The sequence below is a fragment of the Trichechus manatus genome, unplaced genomic scaffold, assembly GCF_000243295.1.
Source record: "Trichechus manatus latirostris isolate Lorelei unplaced genomic scaffold, TriManLat1.0 scaffold00205, whole genome shotgun sequence".
NCBI lineage: Eukaryota > Metazoa > Chordata > Mammalia > Sirenia > Trichechidae > Trichechus > Trichechus manatus.
The window spans coordinates 2813010-2837606 of record NW_004444141.1 but is presented as its reverse complement, the minus strand read 5'-3'; positions in this window follow the sequence as shown (position 1 = coordinate 2837606).

Below are 24597 nucleotides of genomic sequence, written 5' to 3'. Positions count from 1 at the left end.
AGAAGGGAGAGGGTTGACATGTTGTGGGGTTGTTAACTCATGTCATAAAACAATATGTGTACTACTGTTTCATGAGAAACTATTTGTTCTGTAAGCCCTCACCTGAAGTACAATAAAAAAATAAATAAATAAAACTAACTAAATAAATAAATAAATGGAAAGAAGCTTGGTGAAGGGAAACACAACACAAAATACAGGGGAAGTCAACACAACTAGACCAAAGCAAAGCCATAGAAGCTTCCTAGACACATCTAAACACCTTGATGGACCAAGTTACTGGGGCTGAGGGCTGGGGCCCATGATCTCAGGGGAAATCTAGCTCAACTGGCATAACACAGTTTGTAAAGAAAATGTTCTGCACCCTACCTTGGTGAGTAGCATCTGGGGTCTTAAAAGCTTGTGAGTGGCAATCTAAAATACAAGATACATCTATTGGTCCCATCCTGTCCAGAGCAAAGGAGAATGAAGAAAACCAAAAACACAAGGAAAACATTAGTCGAAAGGACTAATGGACCACGTGAACTACAAACTCCACCAGCCTGAGCCCAGGAGAACTAGATGGTGCCTGGCTACCACCACTGACTTCTCTGACAGGGATCCCAATAGAGGGTTCAGGACAGAGCAGGAGAAAAATGTAGAGCAAAATTCAAATTCACAAAATAAGACCAGACTTACTGGTCTGACAGAGACTGGAGAAACCCCCAAGACTATGGCTCCTGGACACCCTGCTAACTCAGAACAGCTGAAGCCACTCCTGAAGTTCACCTTTCAGCCAAAGATTAGACAGGCCTATAAAACAAACAATAAGACAGGTGAGGAATATGTTTCTTAGTTCAATCAAGTATATGAGACCAAATGAGCAACACCTGCCCAAAAGCAAAGATAAGAAGGCAAGAAGGGACAGGAAGACTGGACACACGAACACAGGGAATCTGGAGGGTAAAGGGAAATGGAGAGAGTGCTGACACATTGCGAGGATTGCAACCAGTGTCACAGATCTATTTGTGTATAAATTTTTGAATAAGAAACTAATTTACATTGTAACCTTTCACCTAAAGCACAATAAAATTTTTGAAAAAGGGAAGGAAGGAAAGAAGTAGGAAGGGTGGGAGGAAAGTAGAGAGGAGGGGAAAGAGGAAGAAGGAAGGAAGGAAATTATATGTAGCATGTTTTATAAAGCTATGCTGTTCCTAATACTTTATTTAATAGGCATCCAGGCAATATGCTATAAATTTAAATAATAAAAATACGACAACCTATTTAATTGTTGAACAAGGTCAAACAGTTTTTCTACTGTCTCACTTTCCAAACCGTCCAACCCATTCCTTTACTAACTGAACAGCTCAAAACCACTTGCCGGAGGCAGAAAAAAAAAAAAAAATCAAGTGACTGCAAATGTCTGCATCAGTGACTGGTCACTCCTAGCCAAGCTCCCAGGAATTGCTCATCGAGAGCTGATCACGTCCATGGGAACGAGGCTGACAACCCCCAGTGGCAGAGGAGGGGAAGATGGGCTCCAGAAACCCCTAGGTTCTGAGCTCAGGAAATAATGAAGTACTGGTCCTGCCCAGCAGCTGTGGGGTGATGAGGTTTGTGCTGAAGATTTATTATTCATATTTGTGAATACTTCCAGTAGCTTAACCCGCTTAGTTTCTTACATGCAGCATTTCCCTTCAGTACAAAAGGTTCCGCTGTCTATCTCCTACTCAACACACTGTGTGCACATTGTCCTTTCTGCCTTCCTCCTATTGGTAAATCTCTTCCTTCAGGACCTGACTGGGCATGTATAGATCTAAAGTGTTACATCTCCATTTGTGAGATATACTTGAAAGTAAATACCTTACCCGATGTGGTAAGTGTTGAGAGTTGTTACTAAACGTAAGAGCTCTTAGCTTCCTAGCGCTGCTACAACAGAAATACCAAAAGTAGGTGGCTTTAAAGAGCAGACATTTATTTTCTCACAGTTCAGGAGGCTGAAAGTTCAAATTCAGGGTGTGGCTCAAGAGAAGTTCCTTCCTTGTCTATTTCAGCTTCTAGAAGCTGACAGCAGGCCCCGGAGACCTCGGCTTGAGGACGCATCTGGCTTACTCTTCCCGCATGTGTCTCTGTGTCTGTCTGCTCTTGACAACTCAGAGGTGAGTGGTTTAGAACCCGCCCTGCACTGCCATGGCCTCAGTAACACAACAAAAGAGAAGCCCCCACTTCAAACAGGATCACATCCACGGGTACAGGAGTTAGGATTTCAACACATATTTTGGGGGGACACAATTCAATCCATAACAGAACCCACAGAAAAGCTGCTGTGGAGTCCTTCTTTGTCACCTAATGCTGTGATGAAACAGGTCTTCAGTGTCAGGGACGGCTGCAAACAGCTCCATGTGCATTAAAATGTTCTCCAAGGAGATGATAAGCAGAGAAGCCTACAGCAAAGTGGACAGCTAATTTCTAATTCAGAGTCAGATGCAGACTGTTTAAGTAAAAGTGGCTCTGACAGATTTCTTAAGAAATAAAAGAACACCAGGAATTCAAAATGTAAAAATACTAGTAACATTTATTGAGCACTCGCTATTTGTGAGGTACTATATTGTGAGCTTTCCATAAAGTCAGTACTATTATCACCTCTAATTAACAGATGAGGAAACTGAGCCTTAGAGATTATGACAACTGCCCAGCTAGTAAGTGACAGAGCTGGATCTCCAACACAAGCCTATTTCACATTAATACGTAGTTGTCTCATGGCCAAACTGAAGGAAACACTGCCTGGTCCTGGGCCATCCGCAGGATCAGTTGCAGATTGGGCCCTTGCAACCCATAAGGTTTTCATTGGCTGGTTTTTGGAAGTAGATCACCAGGCCTTTCTTCTTAGTCTATCTTGTCTGGAAGTTCTGCTGACACCTGTTCAGCATCATAGCAATGCATGCCTCCACTGACAGATGGGTGACGGTCGTGCATGAGGCGTATTGGCTGGGAATTGAACTAGGGTCTCCCACATGGAAGGAGAGACTTCTACTGCTAAACCACCAATGCCCCTCACGCCGACATACACTGTTAATATTTCATGGCTGTAAACTACAAGCATAGCCAGAGTTTAAAACCAACACTTTAAAAAAAAAAAAAAAAAGGTTGAGTCCAGAAAAGAACCGAAGAAGTAAAACCAGGAAGCAGAGAAGGTAAAGCAATCTTGTCTGGGACTTGACAGTTCCAGGTCAGAGGGGAGGGCTCTGGAGAAACTCGGTGTTTGCTAGATCCTTCCTTATGGTCTTCTCTTTCAGTGTCTTAAACTGTTTTCAAGTAAAATTCCTGAGTCCTACCCCATACCTCCTGAATAATAATCTTTGGTAGTTGGGCCCAAGTGTCTGTATTTTTAATAAGTCATGCAAGTAGTGGAAAACGTGTACAATGATTTTAATGTCTGATAGGTTATTGGCAATCTTTCGACAAATAAATCAGCTCTTGCATTGCATGTACCACACCGTAGAATAGCACCATAAAAGAAAGCCAATCGTTGCGATATAAACAAGTAGACTTCTAATCTGTGTTTACTTGAGCAGAGAAGACAAATGGGTTTTGCGCTTTGTAGGATTTCACCATATGGAGTTAATTGGCAACACAGTTTCCAAACTAGTTTGTTGGGAAACTTGCTTGACTCCCATTTTAAAGGTCTTCCTGTGCCCTACCTTTGACCCCTGCTACCCTCTCCTAAGAAGACCCTGAGTAAAAGTGGTAGAGAAACTCCTTCCAGAGTTGGTGAGCAATTATTTGTAGTCATTCTTGTCCTGAATGTTGTTTTTCTCCTCCAAGACCATTAACAGCCATCAGATAACGAGGATTTAGGATTTAGATTTCAAAGGGCATCAGATTTATACCTTATCTGTATATCTACTTTGAGTAATGAATGTGTCATATCATTTTCCAAAAAATATCACTAAAAACCCTAAACCAAATGATACTTCCAGGCACAACTACAAATAAACCCATGTTCAAAACAGGAAGCACAATGTAAGCACGACCGGGAGTTCCTTAGTTACAACATAGCCGTTAAAGTCTTAAATCGACCCAGTCGTGTAGCAAAGGTGTATTGAACACTAACAATGAGACACAGTGCTGAGTGACAGAGACACGAAGCTTGCCTCTGTGACATGGCACTCAAGTGGAGAGGATGAACACTGTTGATCTTAGGTGGGTCTAATAGGATGCTAACCTTCCCTGGGGCAGGGAGAAGTCAGCCCTAGTTTCTTTGAAGAATAGCCTTTAAATCGTGGCTTCAGTTATGCGCTGGGTTTAGTTAGACCATGAGAGAGAGGTGGAGAGTAACATTCTAGGCGGACAGAGCGCAAAGGCTATGAGGCGTGAAGCGTCTTGCCAGTTGAAGGGACAGAAGGGGGGCATGTGTGAGCACAACAGATGAGGAGAAAAGTGACAAGAGGCAGGGTCAGCTATATGAAGACCAGGTAAAACAAGATTGCAGGGACGTGCTCATGATTTTAGGCTTTACTTTAAAAGCAGCGAGAAGTCAGAGAGATGGAGGAATAATTAGATTTCTGATTTTAAACCTTGGTTATTTCACCAATGTGGAAAATGGGTTTAAAAGGGGTCAAGTGAGGATGCAGGAAGATGGTTAGAATACGCAGATCGAAAGGGTTATATAGTCTGTAATGGACTTTACAATGTGATATACAAGTACATACCCATATACTCGTGTGTATAATAACAAACAGTATAGATAACATGTATATAATTACACACATAATGTTGTTAGGTGCCATCAAGTTGGTTCCCACTCATAGCAACCCTATGTAAAACAGAACGAAACATTGCCCAGTCCTGCTCCATCCTCAAACTTGTTGCTGTGTTTGAGCCCGTTGTTGCAGCCACTGTGTCATTCCATCTCATTGAGGGTCTTCCTCTTTTTTGCTGACCGGCTACTTTCCCAAGCATGACGTCCTTCTCCAGGGACTGGTCCCTCCTGATAACATGTCCAAAGTATGTGAGACAAAATCTTGCCAAGGGGCATTCTGGCTGTACTTTTTCCAAGACAATGTTTCTAAGACAGTGTTTTCAAGGCAGTGTTTCATTCTCTTGCACGAAGGGTCACTATGAGTCAGAGCCAACTCGACGGCACCTAACAAAAACAACACTTCCATGTTCCTGAGCCAAACCTTCTACAAAGTGATCTTCCCCATGATCTCCCGCCTCCAGAGCTCAGCTAGGTGTTGGGCAAAAACTAGAGATTTAACAAATTTACACTAATTTGTGATTTACTCATGACCCCTTAAAAGTTGCATAGTCTTTGGATTGCAAAAATAGAATTCTTAATTGCAAATGAGCCTGTAGCTCTAAAGCCTCCATGCACTACCCCACCCCCCCCCCCCCCCCCACCCCCACCCCCTTACCAGCTTCCTCAGGTGATTTTCTCACCTCATAGCATCTTTCCTCACTCTCACCCTGTAGCCACAGATATTCAAGGACTGTGATCATGTGACTTATTTCATGATGGCAACAATGCCAGAAATTTGGTTAAAATACCACCTTAATACATTAAGGCCATGTACTAACTATAGTTTATAAATCTAATAAAATAACTGAAAATAATACAAAAAGTTTATGAGCTAGAGATTCTAGTTGAGCCATTTTTTTCTCCAAGAGCACATGAGGCAGCTGTAGCTAGGTCTTGGTCTCCTAGCCCTGCAGCAACAGAAATACCACAAGGGGGTGGCTTTGAAGAACAAGTTTATTTTCTCACAGTTCAGGAGGCTAGAAGTCTGAGTTCAGGGCACTGGCTATAGCAGAAGGCCCTCTTTGTCGGTTCTGGGGGAAGATCCTTGTCTCCTTCAGGTTCTGTAGACCAGTGATCCTTGGTTCCTTGGTGATCCTCCCTGTCCTTCACTCCTCCCCCTTCATGCCTGCCTGTCCCTGTGTCTGTGCTGCTCTTTATATCTCAGAAGTGATTGGGTTTAGGACACACTGATACAGCTTGATTAACGAAACAAAGAAAACCCTGTTTCCAAATGGGATTACATCCACAGGTCCAGGCATTAAGATTCCAGCATGTACTTTAGGGGAACACAATTCAATCCATAATAAACTATTAAAACCTATCAGATCACTAGGATATTTTTTGGGCAACTACTTCAAATAACATAATATCAAGGTTCTGGCACAATCCAAGTATTTTATCCAGAAAATGAACTCCATTCTTAATTTTTATAATTTCTGTTAATGTGCTGTTGTTAGGTGCTGGCGAATCGGTTCTGACTCATAACGACCCTATGTGCAACAGAACAAAACACTGCCCGGTTCTGCGCCATCCTCACAATTATTGCTGTATTTGAGCCCATTGGTTGCAGCCATGGTGTCAATCCATCTCGCTGAGGGTCTTCCTCTTTTTTGATGACCCTCTACCTTACAAAACATGAAGACTGTGTTAGTTATCTAGTGCTGCTATAACAGAAATACCACAAGTAGATGGCTTTAACAAACAAATTTATTCTCCCACAGTCTAGGAGGTTAGAAGTCCAAATTCAAGGCAAGACTTCCTCTCTCTGTCGATTCTGGGGCAAGGTCCTTGTCATCAATCTTCCCCTGGTCTAGGAGCTTCTCAGTGCAGGGACCCTGGGTCCAAAGGACAAGCACTGCTCCTGGCACTTCTTACTTGGTGGTATGAGGTCTCCTGTCTCTCTGCTCGATTCTGTCTTTTATATCTCAAAAGATATAACCTAATCTTGTAGATTGAGTCCTGCTTAATTAACATAACTGCATCTAATCCTGACTCATTAACATCATAGAGGTTAGGAGTTAACAACACAGAGGAAAATCACATCAGATGACAAACTGGTGGACAATCACACAATACTGGGAATCATAGCCTAGCCAAGTTGACACACATTTTTGGGGACACAATTCAATCCATAACAATGTCCTTCTCTAGGAACTGTTCCCTCCTGATAACATGTCCAAAGTGCACGAGATGAAGTCTTGCCATACTCCCTTCTGAGGAACATTCTGGCTGCACTTTTTCCAAGACAGATTTATTTGTTCTTCTGGAAGTCAATGGTACATTCAATATTATTCACCAATACCATAATTCAAATACATCAATTCTTCTTCTGTCTTCCTTATTCATTGTCCAGCTTTTGTATGCGTATGAGACAATTGAAAATATCACGGCTTGGGTAGGGTCACACCTTAGTCCTCAAAGTGACATCTTTGCTTTTTAACACTTTAAAGAGGTCTTTTGCAGCAGATTTGACTACAGCAATACATCATTTGATTTCTTGACTGCTGTTTCCATGGGCATTGATTGTGGATCCAAGTAAAATGAAATTCTTGACAATTTCAATCTTTTCTCCATTTATCATGATGTTGCTTTATTGGTCCAGTTGTGAGGATTTTTGTTTTCTTTATATTGAAGTGTAATCCATACTGAAGACTGTAGTCTTTGATCTTCATCAGTAAGTGCTTCAAGTCCTCTTCACTTTCAGCAAGCAATGTTGTATCATCTGCATATTGAAGGTTATTAACGAGTCTTCCTCCAATACTGATGCCATGTTCTTCTTCATATTGCCCAGCTTCTCAAATTATTTGCTCAGCATACAGATTGAATAGCTATGATGAAAGGATACAACCCTGATGCATACCTTTTCTGATTTTAAACCACACAGTATCCCCTTGATGTGTTCAAATTTACTGCTTCTTGGTCTACGTACAGTTTCCGCATGAGCACGATTGTGTTCTGGAATTCCCATTCTTTGAAATATTATCTGTAATTTGTTATGATCCACACAGTCCAATGCATTTGCATAGTCAATGAAACACAGGTAAACATCTTTCTAGTATTCTCTGCTTTCAGCCAGGATCTACCTGACATCTGCAATGATATCCCTTGTTCCACGTCCTCTTCTGAATCTGACTTTAATTTCTGGCAGTTCCCTGGCAATGTACTGCTGCAATCACTTTTGAATAATCTTCAGCAAAATTTTATTTGCGTGTGATAAGAACGATATTTTTTGATAATTTCTGCATTCTGTTGGATCATCTTTCTTGGGAATAGGCATAAATACGATCTCCAGTGAAGCCTTCCGGGCCATGGCTTTTTTTTGTCGGGAGTGTTTTAATTATCTTTTCAATCTGTTCTTTTGTTATAGGTTTAGTTAGTTGCTCTACCTTTGCTTGTGTTAGTTTAGGTAGGTAGTGTGCTTCTAGAAATTCGTCCATTTCCTCTAGGTTTTCAAATTTGTTGGAGTACAATTTTTCATAGTATTCTGTTATGATTCTTCTAATTTCATTTGGATCTGTTGTGATATCACCCATCTCATTTCTTATTTGAGTTATTTGCTTTCTCTCCTGTTTTTCCTTTGTCAGTTTAGCCAATGGTTTATTGATTTTGTTGATCTTTTCAAAGAACCAGCTTTTGGTCTTGTTGACTCTTTCAATTGTTTTTCTATTCTGTATTTCATTTAATTCTGCCTAATTCTTATTATTTCTTTTCTTCTACACCCTAGGACTTCTTTTGCTGCTCTCTATTTTTTCAAGTTATAGGGTTAATGTTTGGATTTTGTCCCTTTCTTGTTTTTGGATGTGTGCATTTATTGCTATAAATTGACCTCTAAGCACTGCTTTTGCTGTGTTCCAAAGGTTATGGTAGGATGTGTTTTCATTCTCATTTGATTCTGTGAGTTTCTTTATTCTGTCCTTAATTTCTTCAATAACCCAACAGTTTTTGAGCAAGGTGTTGTTCAGTTTCCATGTATTTGATTTTTTTTTTTCCTTGCTTTTTCTGTTACTGATTTGTCTTTTGATTTCCTGACTGCTGCTTCCATGGGCATTCATTGTGGATCCAAGTAAAATGAAATCCTTGACAACTTCAATCTTTTCTCCGTTTATCATGATATTGCTTATTGGTCTAGTTGTGCAGATTTCTGTTTTCTTTATGTTGAGGTTAATCCATACTGAAGGCTGTAGTCTTTGATCTTCATCAGTCAGTGCTTCAAGTCCTCTTCACTTTCAGCAAGCAATGTTGTCTCATCTGCATATCACAGGTTGTTAATGAGTCTTCCTCCAGTCTGATGCTGCATTCTTCTTCATATAGTCTAGCTTCTCAGATTATTTGCTCAGCATACAGATTGAATAGCTATGGTGAAAGGATCCAACCCTGACACACAACTTGCCTGACTTTAAACCATGCAGTATCACCTTGTTCTGTTCGAACAACTGCCTCTTGATGTATCTACAGTTTCCTCATGAGCACAATTAATTGTTCTAGAATTGCCATTCTTTGCAATGTTATCCACAATTTGTTTTGATCCACACAGTCGAATGTCTTTGCATAGTCAGTAAAACACAGGTAAACATCTTTTGCTATTATCTGCTTTCAGTAGGATCCATCTGACATTAGCAGTGATACCTTGGTTCCACGTCCTCTTCTGAATCCAGCTTGAAATTCTGGCAGTTCCCTGTCGATGTACTGCTGCAACCGCTTTTGAATGATCTTCAACAAAAATTTTACTTGTATGTGACATTAGTGATATGTTCGATAATTTCTGCATTCTGTTGGATCTCCTTTCTTTGGAATGGGCACAAGTATGGATTTCTTCCAGCTGATTGTCCAGGTAGCTGCCTTCCAAATTTCTTGGCATAGATAAGTGAGCACTTCCAGAGCTGCATCTGTTTGCTGAAATGTCTCAGTTGGTATTCCATCAATTCCTGGAGCCTTGTTTAGCCTATGTCTTCAGTGCAGCTTGGACTTCTTCCTTCAGTACTATGGGTTCCTGAACATATGCCACCTCCTAAAATGGTTGAATGTTGACCAATTCTTTTTGGTACAGTGACTCTGTATATACCTTCCATCTTCTTTTAATGCTTCCTGCGTCATTTAATATTTTCCCTGTAGAATCCTTCAGTATTGCAACTTGAGTCTTGAATTTTTTTCTTCAGTTCTTTCAGCCTGAGAAATGCCGAGTGTGTTCTTCCCATTTCATTTCTAACTCCAGGTCTTTGCACATGTCATTATAATCTTTACTTTGTCTTCTCAAGCCACCCTTTGAAATCTTCTGTTCAGTTCTTTTACTTCAGCATTTCTTCCCCTTGCTTTAGCTACTCAACATTCAAGAGCAAGTTTCAGAGTCTCTTCTGACATCCATTTTGATCTTTTCTTTCTTTCCTATTTTTTTTAATGACCGCTTGCTTTCTTCATGTATGATGTGGTTGATGTCATTGCACAATTCATATGGGCTTCGGTCATTAGTGTTCAATGTGCCAAATCTATTCTTGAGATGGTCTCTAAATTCAGGTGGGATATACTCAAGGTCATACTTTAGCTCTCGTGGACTTATTCTAATTTTCTTCATTTTCAATTTGCATTTTCATATGAGCATTTGATGGTCTGTTCCACAGTCAGCCCCTGGCCTTGTTCTGACAATTTGATTCCTGTCTATTCCATTCAGCAAGGTCCATGTGTATAGTCAATGTTCATGCTGTTGAAAAAAGATATTTGCAATGAAGAAGTTATTCATCTTGCAAAGTTCTATCATGGGATCTCCAGCATCATTTCTATAACTAAGGCAATGTTTTCCAACCATTGATCCTTCTTCGTTTCCAACTTTTGTATTCCAGTCACCAGTAATTATCAATGCATCCTGATTGCATGTTCGATCAATTTCAGACTGCAGAAGTTGGTAAAAATCTTCAATTTCTTCATCTTTGGCCTTGGTGGTTGGTGCGTAAATTTAAATAATAGTCGTACTAACTGGTCTTCCTTGTAGGTGTATGGATATTATCACTGATAGTGTTGTACTTCAGGATTGATCGTGAAATGTTCTTTTTGACGATGAATGCAATGCCATTCCTCTTCAATTTGTCATTCCTGGCACTGTACACCATACGATTGTCAGATTCAGGATGGCCACCACCAGTCCATTTCAGCTCACAGATGCCTAGGATATCGATGTTTATATGTTCCGTTTCATTTTTGACAATTTCCAATTTTCCTAGATTCATACTTCGTACATTCCACATTTCAATTATTAATGGATGTTTGCAGCTGTTTCTTCTTATTTTGAGTCATGCCACATCAGTAAATGAAGGTCACAAAAGCTTGACTCCATTCACGTCATTAAGGTCCACTCTACTTTGAGGAGGCAACTCTTCCCCAGTCATCTTCTGAGTGTCTTCCAACCGGAGGGGCTCATCTTCCAGCACTATATCAGACGGAGTTCCGCTGCTATTCAGAAGGTTTTCACTGGCTAATTTTTTTCAGAAGTAGACTGCCAGGTCCTTCTTCCTATTCTGACTTAGTCTGGAAGCTCAGCTGAAACCTGTCTGCCATGGGTGACCCTGCTGGTATTTGAATACTGGTAGCATAGCTTCCAGCATCACAGTAACACACAAGCCCCCATGGTACAAAAAACTGACAGATGCATGAGGTATATATAATATTATATATGAGTAAATATATATATACACACACATATTTATACACATATATATGTATGTATATATAAACTCTTTTTATTCTCTACGCTCTTGTGGTTAAGAAAAAAATCCAAACTAGTTGCTGTAGAGTTGATTCTGACTCATGACGACTCCCTGTGTGCAGAGTAGAACTGCTCCATAGGATTTTCAAGGCTATGACCTTTTGGAGTAGATCTCCAGACCTTTCTTCCAAGGCATCTCTGGGCGGGTTTAAACTCCAGTCTTTCAGTTAGTAGTCAAGCACTGAACTGTTTTAGCCACCCAGGTAGTCCACTTAATATTCAATATACCTTCATCAGACAAACACACTCCAGAAGCACCTACAATAATTATCTTCAAATCTCACTATTAAAACCTCACCAGAGAATTTGTTAACTGGCATAAGGAATGCTAGAAAGAATATTTCATTGGAGAAATGAGTGGTGTTCAAAACTCACGAACTGGCTAAAAATACTGTACAGCTCCCTCTATCTCTGCATGAACAGAGTTCTGAGGATTCAGTGAGGTCAGCCACCTTGAGAGGCAGGGCCCTCAGCCTAGGACCTCTTGGTTCTCTGTCCCACCCCGAGCAGAGGATTCTGATCCAAAGAAAGTGAACTGAATCCTGCTGCTAGAATATTTTCCCATCTGCTCAAGTGAGCCTTTCCTGCTGGGTACTTTTCAAAGCACCTGAAGTACAAATAAGTGGAATGGATTTTATAACAGTTTTTGTGCTTACCTGCAAACAAGTGTTTGTATATATAGCAGAATCTGTTCTGAGGCTTGCTTTAATTGTAACATTCCATCCGGTGGTAAGCTTGTGAAGGAGGATACTCACAGCTGTTACCAATCTCAAACATCCTAAGCTAACGATATTTCCAACAAGACCCTGAAAGTGGAATTGGCCAAACTGGCTCAGGTCAGTTAGTAATAACTGGACTAAGATAGTATCAGTGAAGATGGAGGAAAGTGGATGTAGTGCAGAGGTGGATTTGATGTGGATGAGAACAGGGAATTTTCTGGCCTAAGCAGCTTGGCTCGTAGTGTTATAATATACAGAGACAAGGAACACTGGAGGGGAAATGGTTTAGGAGAAAAATTATGAATTCAGTTTTAACCAGTTTAGGTTTAAGATACTTGTGAGTTTTTTAAATGGAGATATTACACATGCAGTTGGGTATAAGAGAGAGAGGTCTGGAGCTGAAGATGTACAAGTGGAGTCTCTGATAAACAGATGTAACGAAGCCATGGGAGAACATGAGACAGATTATGGTTTAGAAGGGAAGAAGGCCTTGAATAACTCCAACATTTGAAGTATGAGTACCGGAGGGCATAAATAAATAATGATGCTGGTCTTGTTACTCTAGTAGATATGTGGCGTTTTGTATAATTTTAAGAACTCGTAGAAAAATTCCTTTTCAGGTAACAATTGTCTTTTTTTGGGAAACATGCTTTGATAAGCCAATTGAGTTAGAGCTCAAATTCTCAAGGGCATTACTTAAGCAATGAAATAGGATCCCAGAACCATTATGCAGGAGATGAAAAATAATTTATTTTGCTTTTTAAAGAGAAGAAGAGGACAGAGGAGGGAGCACAATGGAGAGAGGCAGGGCAAGTAGGACCCCTAAACCTCACAGTGGACATGCAGCCAAAGGAAGGGTCTGTGGTTGCACTTATAGCTGTTCACAGTGCTACACTGTAAAGTCTTCCTCCACCTGCCAAATCTGCAGTAAGGCCTGAGAAACTCACAAATGCATTTTTTAAAAAAGAAACCAAAGAGGAAGCTGAATTTTATGTCAGACTCACAGAGATAAGGGCAAGGCAGCGTGTACACATATAGCTGAGGTGGCTTCTGAAAACATCCTCCCAAGAATTTACAGAAATTTGAGGGCTGGCTTTGAACTTTAATGGGCTGTGGAATTGAGAGGGTTGATTTCCTATACACTCTGAAGGGTAGACATATCTGTCATCGTATATCTGGGTTACTTATTTAAAATTATTTTTTTAAATTACCTTTGAATAGGTAATACAGTCACAGTTGGACAATACAAAGGGCACTAAAATAAGTCTCCCTTTCTTCCTTGTACCCATATCCGGGGGCAATGCTTATCATATGTTTCTCATTTATCTTTCCAAACATACTCTATTCTTATGAAGCAAATGCATGTTATTTCTAAACAATGTTCTCATAAATTTTGGCATACTATATAAACTCTTCTGCATCTTTTTTTCTCTGTTAATAGCTCCTGGAGATCTTTCATATCAGTACAGAAAAGCTGCCTTGTTCTTTTAAATAGGTATGTAGCTTTCTCCAGATGGTTTACATAATTTATTTAAGGAATATCCCCTTGATGGCATTTAAGGTTTCTTTCTTTTTTTTTTTTTTTTTGCTATTATCAAAAATGCATAATTTTTCACATGAGCAAATAGAAATGACTTCTTTTTGCCAAGAGGATATGAAACTCCCTTTCCATTATGACAAGGGGCAGATCACAGAAGAAGCAGGTGACAAACAGAACACAGATAAAGGTTCAGAAATCTCAGCTGAGAAGATCAGAGAACAACAGCAGCAAAATCACAGCTAACATATTTCAGGGCAATGACAAAGCAAAATTTTGTAGAGAAATAAACCAATAAAAACTGATTACTAGAACCAACTGGAATAAAAAGGATCATAACAGAGTACTATGGAAAACTATACTCCAACAAATTTGAAAGCCTAGAGGAAATTGACAAATTTCTAGAAACACACTACCTACACAAATTAACACAAACTGGTGTTGAAAATCTGAATGGACCCATAACCAGAGAAAAGATTGAAAAGGTAATTTAAAAAACTCCCAAAAGAAAAAAGCCCTGCCCCAGATGGTTTCACTGGAGAATTCTACCAAACATTCAGAGAAGAGCTTACACCAGTACTACTCAAACTATTTCAGAACATGTAAAAGGAAGGGATACTTCCAAATTCTTTCTATGAAGCCAGGACAACCCTGATACCAAAATCAGGTAAACACACCACAAAAAAAGAAAATTACAGACCAATATCTCTCATGAATATAGATGCAAAAATTCTTAACAAAATTCTAGCCAATAGAATTCAGCATCATATCGAAAAAAATAATACACGACGACCAAGTGGGATTCATACAAGGTATGCAAGGATGGTTCAACATTAGAAAATCAATCAACATAATCCACCATATAAATAAAAGAATCACATGATCATCTCAATCCACACAGAAAAGACATTTGACAAAGTCCAACATCCATTCCTGATAAAAACTCTTGATAAAATAGGTATAGTAGGGAAATTCCTCAACATAATAAAGGGTATCTTTACATAACCAACAGCCAACATCATTCTTAATGGAGAGAGGCTGAAAAACATTCCTCTTCAGAATGGGAAGGAGACAAGTATGTCCTTTATCACCATTCCTATTTAACATTGTGCTGGAAATCCTTGCTAGAGTAATAAGGTAAAAAGCAAAACAAAACAAAAACAAACAAACAAAAAAACAAATAAAGGGCATTCAGATTGGAAAGTAAGAAGTAAAACTGTCCCTATTTTGTGGATGATATGATACTATACATAGAAAACCGAAAAATCTCCATGAGAAAAATACTGAAACTAATAGAAAGATTCAGCAGAGGAGCAGGATACAAGATAAACATACAAAAATCAGTTGGATTCCAATACACCAATAAAGAGAACTACAAAAAGGAAATCAAGAAAACAATACCATTTATAATAGCCCCTAAAAAAATAAAATACTTAGGTAGAAATCTAAGCAGGATGTAAAAGACCTATACAAAGGAAACTACAAAACACTACTGCAAGAAACCAAAAGAGACCTACATAAATCGAAAAACATACCATGCTCATGGATAGGTAGACTTAACATTGTGAAAATGTCAATTCTACCCAAAGCAGTCTACAAATACAATGCAATCCCTACCCCAATACCAACAGCATTCTTTAAAGAGATGGAAAAACCAATCAACTTTATATGGAAAGGGAAGAGTCCCCAGATAATTAAAGCAGTATTGAAGAAGATGAATAAAGTAGGAGGACTTGCACTACCTGACCTCAGAACCTACTATACAGCTACAGTAGTCAGAACAGCCTGGTACTGGTACATTGACAGACACATTGACCAATGGAACAGAATTGAGAACCCAGATGTAAATCCATCCACCTTTGGTCACTTGATCTTCGACAAAGGCCCAAAGTCCATCATACAGAGAAAAGATAATCTTTTTAACAAATGGTGCTGGCAAAACTGGATGTCCATCTGCAAAAAAATGAAACAGGATCCATACCTCACACCATACACAAAAACTAATTCAGAATGGATCAAAGACCTAAATATAAATAAACAATAAAGATCATGGAAGAAAAAATAGGGTCAATTCTAGAGGCCCCAATACACGGCTTTAACAGGATACAATCATAACTAACAATACAAGAACACCAGAAGATAAGCTAGATAACTGGGATCTTCTAAAAATTAAACACTTATGCTCATCAAAAGACTTCACCAAAAGAGTAAAAAGAGAACCTACAGACTGGTAAAAATTTTTTGCCTATGACAAATCTGACAAAGGTCTAATCTCTAAAATCTGTAGGAAAATCTAACACCTCTACAACAAAAAGACAAATAATCCAATTTAAAAATGGGCAAAGGAAATGAACAGACATTTCACCAAAGGAGACATTCAAGCAGCTAACAGACACATAAGGAAATGCTTGTGATCACTAGCCATTAGAGAAATGCAAATCAAAACCACAATGAAATACCATCTCACCCCAACATTACTGGCGTAAATCAAAAGAAAATAACAAACGTTGGAGAGGCTGTGAGAAGATAACTCTTATACACTGCTGGTGCAAAATGGTACAACCATTTTGGAACACCATATGGTGCTTCTTTAGAAAGCTAGAAATAGAAATGCCATATGATCCAGCTATCCCGCTCCTAGGAATATATCCTAGAGAAACAAGAGCAGTCACACGAATAGACATATGCACACCCATGTTCATTGCAGCATTATTACCCAACAGATGAATGGGTAAACAAACCATGGTACATACACACAGTGGAATACTACACAACAATAAAGAACAATGAGGAATCTGTGAAACATCTCATAACATGAATGAATCTGGAGGGCATTATGCTGAGTGAAACAAGTCAATCACAAAAAGACATATTGCATGAGACAACTATTATAAAAACTAACAGAAAGAAACCATCTTTGATGGCTGTGAGGTAGGGTATGGGTGGGGAGGGAAAAACACTCAGTAGACAGTAGATAAGTGGTAACTTTGGTGAAGGGTAAGACAGTACACGATACTGGGGAAACCAGAACAACTTGACCACAGCAATTTCATGGAAGCGCCATAGACACATACAAACTCCCTGAGGGACTGAATTACTGGGCTGAGGGCTGGGGACCATGGTCTCAGGGAACATCTATGTCAATTGGCATAACATAGTTTATAAAGAAAATGTTCTACATCCTACATTGGTGAGTAGCAGCTGGGGTCTTAAACGCTTGAGTCTAAGAGACTCCACTGGTCTCACCCCGTCTGCAGCAAGGGAGAATGAAGAAAACCAAAGACGAAGAAGAAAACCAAAGACACAAGGGAAAGATAAGTCCAAAGGCCCTAATGGACCCAGCTACCATGGCCTCCACCAGACTGAGTCCAGCACAACTAAACAGTGCCCGGCTAACACCACTGAATGCTCTGCCAGGGATCACAGTAGAGGGTCCCAGACAGAGCTGGAGATAAATGTAGAACAAAATTTTAACTCACACGCGTGCACACACACACACACACACACACACACAACAGACTTCCTGGTCTCACATAGACTGGAGAGACCCCAAGAGTATGGCCCCTGGACTCCCCTTTAACTCAGTACTGAATTCACTCCTGAAGTTCACTGTTTAACCAAAGATTAGACAGGCCCAAAAAACAGAACGTGACTAAGTGGGTACACCAGCCTAGGGGCAAGGACGAGAAGGCAGGAGGGAACAGGAACGCTGGTAACAGGGAACCCAAGGTCGAGAAGGGGTGAATGTTGACATGTTGTGGGGTGGCAACAAATGTCACAAAACAATATGTGTATTAATTGTTTAATAAGAAACTAATTTGCTCTGTAAACCTTCATCTAAAATGCAAAAAAAAACCAAAAAGATAATTTACTGAAGAGCCAAATCTAAAGTAATCTTACTTTTTAAAAATCAAAAAAAAGATCCAAACTTGGCCACTCTGACCCTGATGCCGTTAATCACTGATGTGTGCGTGGAATTTTAGCCAAACTACAAGATCTCAGTTCCTTCCTGCAAACTGACCCTAACATACCCATCTCTGGATGTACTATCTTTATTTCCAAGGCTTTCTTAAAGACCTGATGCTTGTCAGTGATGACTTAATAACTCGCCTCAAGCAAATGATAATTCATTCCAGAAAGGTACAGAAGAACAGCCACTCCTTATTAGAAGCCTCTTGTAACGAAGCTTATTTCTGTAGTTGCTACAGGTTCAACAGTTTCACAAAATTATTACTGCCATTATATATGCTTATAGAATTGTAACAGAGTGTTTGTCTTAAAGATTTAAAATGAGTAGAACAATTTAAGGGGCATAGTAAAAGGTAAAATATGTCAACTGTAGATCCTGAACAGTATGTGACATAATAAGTGATTAGTAAACACTTTCTAAATGAGTGAATGCTTTTAAAAATACCAAAATATCAGAGGCCGTAAGAATGCATTCTGGATACACCACTCTAAACATCTAACACAATCCCATATGCCAACATAGCACAGGCAACCGTCCCTCTCCAGATCCCAGCGAAATGGCAGGTCTGAATGCTGGAGGGAAAAATTACCATTAGAGGAGTTTCCACTTATCTTGTTTGGCCACAGGTGGCCTCACAGCACCACAATCTCTCTCTGCTCTTGTTCATATTGAAATATATTCTCATGTTTGGTTATTTGCCAAACATTTATTTTTCAGATATGAATATTTACCATGAGTACATGGAACTGGGATAGACACTAAAAATACAGAAATAAAGAAGACCTGGATCGTGAGAGGAGCCCTGGGGGCGCAGTGGTTAAGAACTCAGCTGCTAACAAAAAGGTCGGCAGTTCGAATCCCCCAGCCAGTCCTTGGAAACCCTATGGGGCAGTCCCGCTCTGTCCTGTAGGGTCGCTATGAGTCGGAATCAACTTGATGGCAGTGGGTCTGGTATCATAAGATTGTCTGGTGTTCTACAACAGGTGAACTTCTCCGGGGACCATCAGTGATTTCCTCATTGACCCCCATTGCTACAATGTTAATGTAGTGGTTGGTTCATGGCACCCTCTTGTCTTGCTTGAGGCAAAAAGTCCAATTCAATTTCCACAAAAATTGCTTTTGAGGTGACAGGCAATTTCTTCTAGGTCCTGGGGGCTCACTGGGACCTGGTATAATGGTCTAGTGATCTCATTTCTAGGAAGACTCTCTTGAGATACCCACCACACTTGTTGAGAGAAAGCCTGATCATGAACAGGTGGTATTCTGATGAGCACACCCCAGCTGTCAAGGACTGTAAAAAGTTTTAACAAAGATGGTTTTTCTATTAGCAAGAGTAAGGAATGAGTTCCATCTTTTTTCTTTCCTTCACAGTTAAGTTTCTTGAAAGGTTGCTCTAGAATTATCTTCTTTATCTCTCATTCACTCTTCAACCTTTCACAATTTCATTTAGACCCCCACCACTCTACTAAAACCACTCCTCCAGATCAAATAAATACTACTTGATTCCAAAGAGGCATTTGCCATAAACACTATTGAGAGCAACCTCTGGAAATTCTTCCCACTCGTGTCTGTGACACTATCTCCTTCTAAATTTTCTCCTAAGTCTTTGACTGCTCCTTCACAAGGGATTCTTTTTGCATTCCTATCCTTTAAATGATGATGTTCTCTATAGTTTCCTCCTCTGTATTCTTTTCTCTTTAATGTCTTCCTGTTCGCTGATAGAAGTCCCTGGGTGGTGCAAATGGTTAATGTCCTTGGCTGCCAGGCAGTTTGAATCCACTTAGAGGCACCTTGGAAGAAAGGCCTGGCAGTCTACTTCCGAAAAATCAGCTATTGAAAACCCCAGTGGAGCACAGTTATATTCTGACACACATGGGGTCACCATGAGTCGGAATCTATTTCACAGCAACTGTTGCTAGTGGTGGATTCACTGATACCATGTAAATCTGTTATCTATAGATCCCACATTTCTCCTGAGCCTCAGGCTTTCATTTACAACCACCCACTAGGCTTCTCCACTGACTTAGGAGATAAAATTGGAGCCATTATTCTGTGTCTGTAAGTATAAAGAATGTGACCCAGCTGGAATAAGGACACATCATCTGCGCCCTGAGGTATAAAAACAATAGCTAGGACAGTCTTGGAAAACATCTTTTAGGGAAACTTTCACATAAACAAATGCTTAGGTAGACCACAAAAAAACACCAAAACTCATTGCTGTGGAGTTGATTCTGCCTCATAGCGACCCTATAGAACAGAGTAGAGCTGCACAATAGGGTTTCCACGGAGCTGATGGTGGATTTGAACTGCCGCCCTTTTGGTTAGCAGCTGAGCTCTTAACCACTGTGTCACCAGGTCTCCACAAAAGACCCACATATTTTCCACTCTTATCTTTTTCTATTAGTATTTAGTAAATAGTAAGATTTGTTAGACCAATGAAGACTTTCCTGACTATCATTACTGAAACCTGTACCAATGATTAAGAAAGACAATTCAAAATGTAGAATCATGGTGATTTAGCAGTTTTTAGCCAATCTGTAAAAAGGTGAAGCTTTTAATGATTTTACCCATTAGTAAAGTCAATATTTACTGATGATTCTGTGAACCCAGCAGCTTCTATATAAGAGTTCTAGAATTCTTGACTCAATCTAGTCACAGTCCTTTTCACAAGTCCAATATAGTCCATCATTTTTTTTTATTTATTATTGTGCTTTAGATGAAGGTCTACAGAGCAAATTAGTTTCTCATTAAACAATTAATGCACATATTGTTTTGTGACATTGGTTGCCAACACCGCGATGTGTCAACATTCTCCTTTTCTTGACCTTGGGTTTCCCGTTTCCATTAGTCCAGTTTTCCTGTCCCCAACTGCTTCTCATCCTTGACTCTGGGCTGGTGTACCCATTTAGTCTCTTATACATGAGTGAGCTATGTGTATTACTGTTTGTTTTATGGGCCTATCTAATCTTTGGCTGAAGGGTGAATGTCAGGAGTGACTTCAGTTCTGAGTTAAAAGGGTGTCCTGGGGCCATACTGGTTTCTCCAGTCTCTGTCAGACCAGTAAGTCTGGTCTTTTTTTCTGAGTTTGAATTTTGTTCTGCATTTTTCTCCAGCTCTGTCTGGGACCTTCTATTGTGATCTCTGTCAGAGCAGTCAGTGATGGTAGCTGGGCACCAACTAGTTGTGCTGGACTCAGTCTGGAGAAGGCTGTGGTACTTATGGTCCATTAGTCCTTTGGACTAATCTTTCCCTTGTGTCTTTGGTTTTCTTCATTCTCCCTTGCTCCAGATGTGGTGGGATCAGTGGAGTATCTTAGATGGCCACTCACAAGCTTTTAGGCCCCAGCCGCTACTCACCAAAGGAGAATGTAGAACATTTTCTTTATAAACTATGTTATACCAATTGAACTAGATGTTCCCTGAGACCATGGTCCCTAGCCCTCAGCCAGTAGTTTGGTCCCTCAAGGAGTCTGGATGTGTCTATGAAGTTTCCATGACTTTGTCTCGGTCAAGTTTTGCTGAATTCCCAGTATTGTGTACTGTCTTACCCTTCACCAAAGTTACCACTTATCTACTATCTAGTTAATAATTTTCCTTCCCCACCCTTCCCCTCCCTCATAACCATCAAAGATTGTTTCTTTTTCTGTGTAAACCTTTTCATGAGTTTTTATAATAGTGGTCTCATACAGTATTTGCCCTTTTGTGATTGACTTAATTAACTCGGCATAATGCCCTCCAGATTCACTCATGTTGTGAGATGTTTCACAGATTCCTCATTGTTCTTTATTGTCGTGTAGTACTCCATTGTGTGTATGTACCATAGTTTGTTTATCCATTCATCTGTTGATGGGCATCTAATTGTTTCCATCTTTTTGCTATTGTGAGTAATGCTGCAATGAACATGGGTGTGCATATGGCTATTTGTGTGATGGCTCTTATTTCTCTAGGATATATTCCTAGGAGTGGGATTGCTGGATCATATGGTATTTCTATTTCTAGCTCTCTAAGGAAGCACCATGTGGTGTTCCAAAATGGTTGTACCATTTGCATTCCCACCAGCAGTGCAGAGAGTTCCAAACTCCCCGTAGCCTCTCTAACATTTATTATTTTCTGTTTTTTTGATTTGTGTCAGTAATGTTGCAGTGAGATGGTATCTCACTGTAGTTTTGATTTGCATTTCTCTAATGGCTAGTGATCACAAGCAGTTCCTCATGTGTCTGTTAGCCGCTTGGATGTCTTCTTTGGTGAAGTATCTGTTCATATGCTTTGCCCATTTTTTAATTGGATTATTTGTCTTTTTGTTGTAGAGGTGTTAGATTTTCCTATAGATTTTAGAGATTAGACTTTGTCGGATTTGTCGTAGCCAAAATTTTTTTCCAGTCTGTAGGTTCTCTTTTTATTCTTTTGGTGAAGTCTTTTGATGAGCATAAGTGTTTAATTTTTAGAAGATCCCAGTTATCTAGCTTATCTTCTGGTGTTCGTGTATTGTTAGTTATGCTTTGTATCCTATTTATGCCATGTATTAGGGTCTCTAGCGTTGACCTTATTTTTCATTTTGAGATCTTTATAGTTTTTGATTTTATATTTAGTTCTTTGATCCATTCTGAATTAGTTTTTGTGTATAGTGTGAGGTATGGGTCCTGTTTCATTTTTTTTTTTACAGATGGACATCAAGTTTGCCAGTACCATTTGTTAAAAAGACTGTCTTATCCCCATTTAAAGGACTTTGGGACTTTGTCGAAGATCAGGTGACTGTAGGTGGATGGATTTACATCTTGATACTATTCCGTTGGTCAATGTGTCTGTCATTGTACCAGTACCAGGTTGTTTTGACTACCGTAGCTGTATAGTAGGTTCTGAGGTCAGGTAGTGCAAGTCCTCCTACTTTATTCTTCTTCTTCAATAGTGCTTTACTTATCCAGGGACTCTTCCCTTTCCACATAAAGTTAATGATTAGTTTTTTCATCTCTTTGAAGAATGCTATTGGTATTTGGATAGGGATTTCATTGTATTTGTAGATTGCTTTGGGTAGAATTGACATTTTCACAATGTTAAGTCCACCTATCCAGGAGCGTGGTATGTTTTTCCATTTATGTAGGTCTCTTTTGGTTTCTTGCAGTAGTGTTTTGTAGTTTTCTTTGTATAGGTTTTTTACATCCTTCTTAGATTTATTCCCAAGTATTTTATTTTTTTAGAGGCGATTATAAATGGTATTGCTTTCCTGATTTCCTTTTTGTAGCTATCTTTATTGGTGTATAGGAATCCAACTGATTTTTGTATGTTTATCCTGTATCCTGCTTCTCTGCTGAATCTTTCTATTAGTTCCGGTAGTTTTCTTATGGAGTCTTTTTGGTTTTCTATTTATACTATCATATCATCCACAAATACGGATAGTTTTACTTCTTCCTTATCAGTTTGGATGCTCTTTATTTCTTTTTCTTGTCTTACTGCTCTGTCTAGGACTTCCAGCACAATGTTAAATAGAAGTGGTGATAAAGGGCATCCTTCTCTTGTTCCTGTTCTCAGAAGGAATGTTTTCAGCCTCTCTCCATTAAGAATGATGTTTGCTGTTGGGTTTTGTATAGATGTCCTTTATTATGTTGAGGATATACCTTCTATACCTATTTTATTGACAGTATTTATCAGGAATTAGTGTTGAACTTTATTAAATGCCTTTTCTGCATTGAATGACATGATCATGTGATTCTTTTCTGTTGTGTGGTGGATTACGTTGATTGATTTTCTAATGTTGAACCATCCTTGCTTACCTGGTATGAATCCCACTTGGTCGTGGTGTATTATTTTTCTTTTTTATATGATGCTGAATTCTATTGGCTAGATTTTGTTGAGAACTTTTGCATCTATAATCATGACAGATACTGGTCTGTAATTTTCCTTTTTCAAGTTGTCTTTGCCTGGTTTGGTATCAGGGTTATGCTGGCTTCACAGAATGAATTTGGAAATATCCCTTCCTTTTCTATGTTCTGAAATAGTTTGAGTAGTACTACTTGAAACTCTTCCCTGAATGTTTGGCAGAAGTCTCCAGTGAATTGATATGGGCCAGGAATTTGTTTTTGGTTGGAAGGTTTTTTTGTTTGTTTGTTTTTTTAATTACCTTATCAATCTCTTCTCTGGTTATGAGTGTGTTCAGATTTTCACCCTCAGTTTGTGTTATTCTAAGTAGATAGTGTATTTCTAGAAAGTTGTCCATTTTCTCTAGGTTTTTAAATTTGTTGCGGTATGGTTTTTCATAGTACTCTGTTATGATTTTTTGTATTTCAGTTTGGTCTGTTGTAATGTCCCCCATCTCATTTCTTATTTGGGTTATTTGCTTCCTCTCTTGTTTTTATTTTCTCAATTTGGCCAATGCTTTATTGATTTTGTTGACCTTTCAAAGAACCAATATTTGGTTTTGTTGATTCTTTCAATTGTTTTTCTATTCTCTATTTCATTTATTTCTGCGCAAAACTATTATTTCCTTTCTTCTGGTGGCTGTGGGCTTCTTTTGCTGTTCTGTTTCTATTTGTTCTAGTTGTATAGCTAATGTTTTGATTTTGTCCCTTTCTTCTATTTTGATATGTGTGTCTATTGCTATGAATTGACCTCTGAGCACTGCCTTTGCTGTGTCCCAAGTTTTGGTAGGATGTATTTTCATTCTCGTTAGGTTTTACGAATTGTTTTCATTCCATCTTTGATTTTGTCTATTACCCAGTGGTTTTTAAATTTGTTTTTCAGTTTTTTATATTTTCCCATACAAAAATTATACATACATTGTTATGTGACTCTAATTGTTCTCCACATATTGTGACAGCACACTCCTCCTTTCCACCCCTGATTCCCC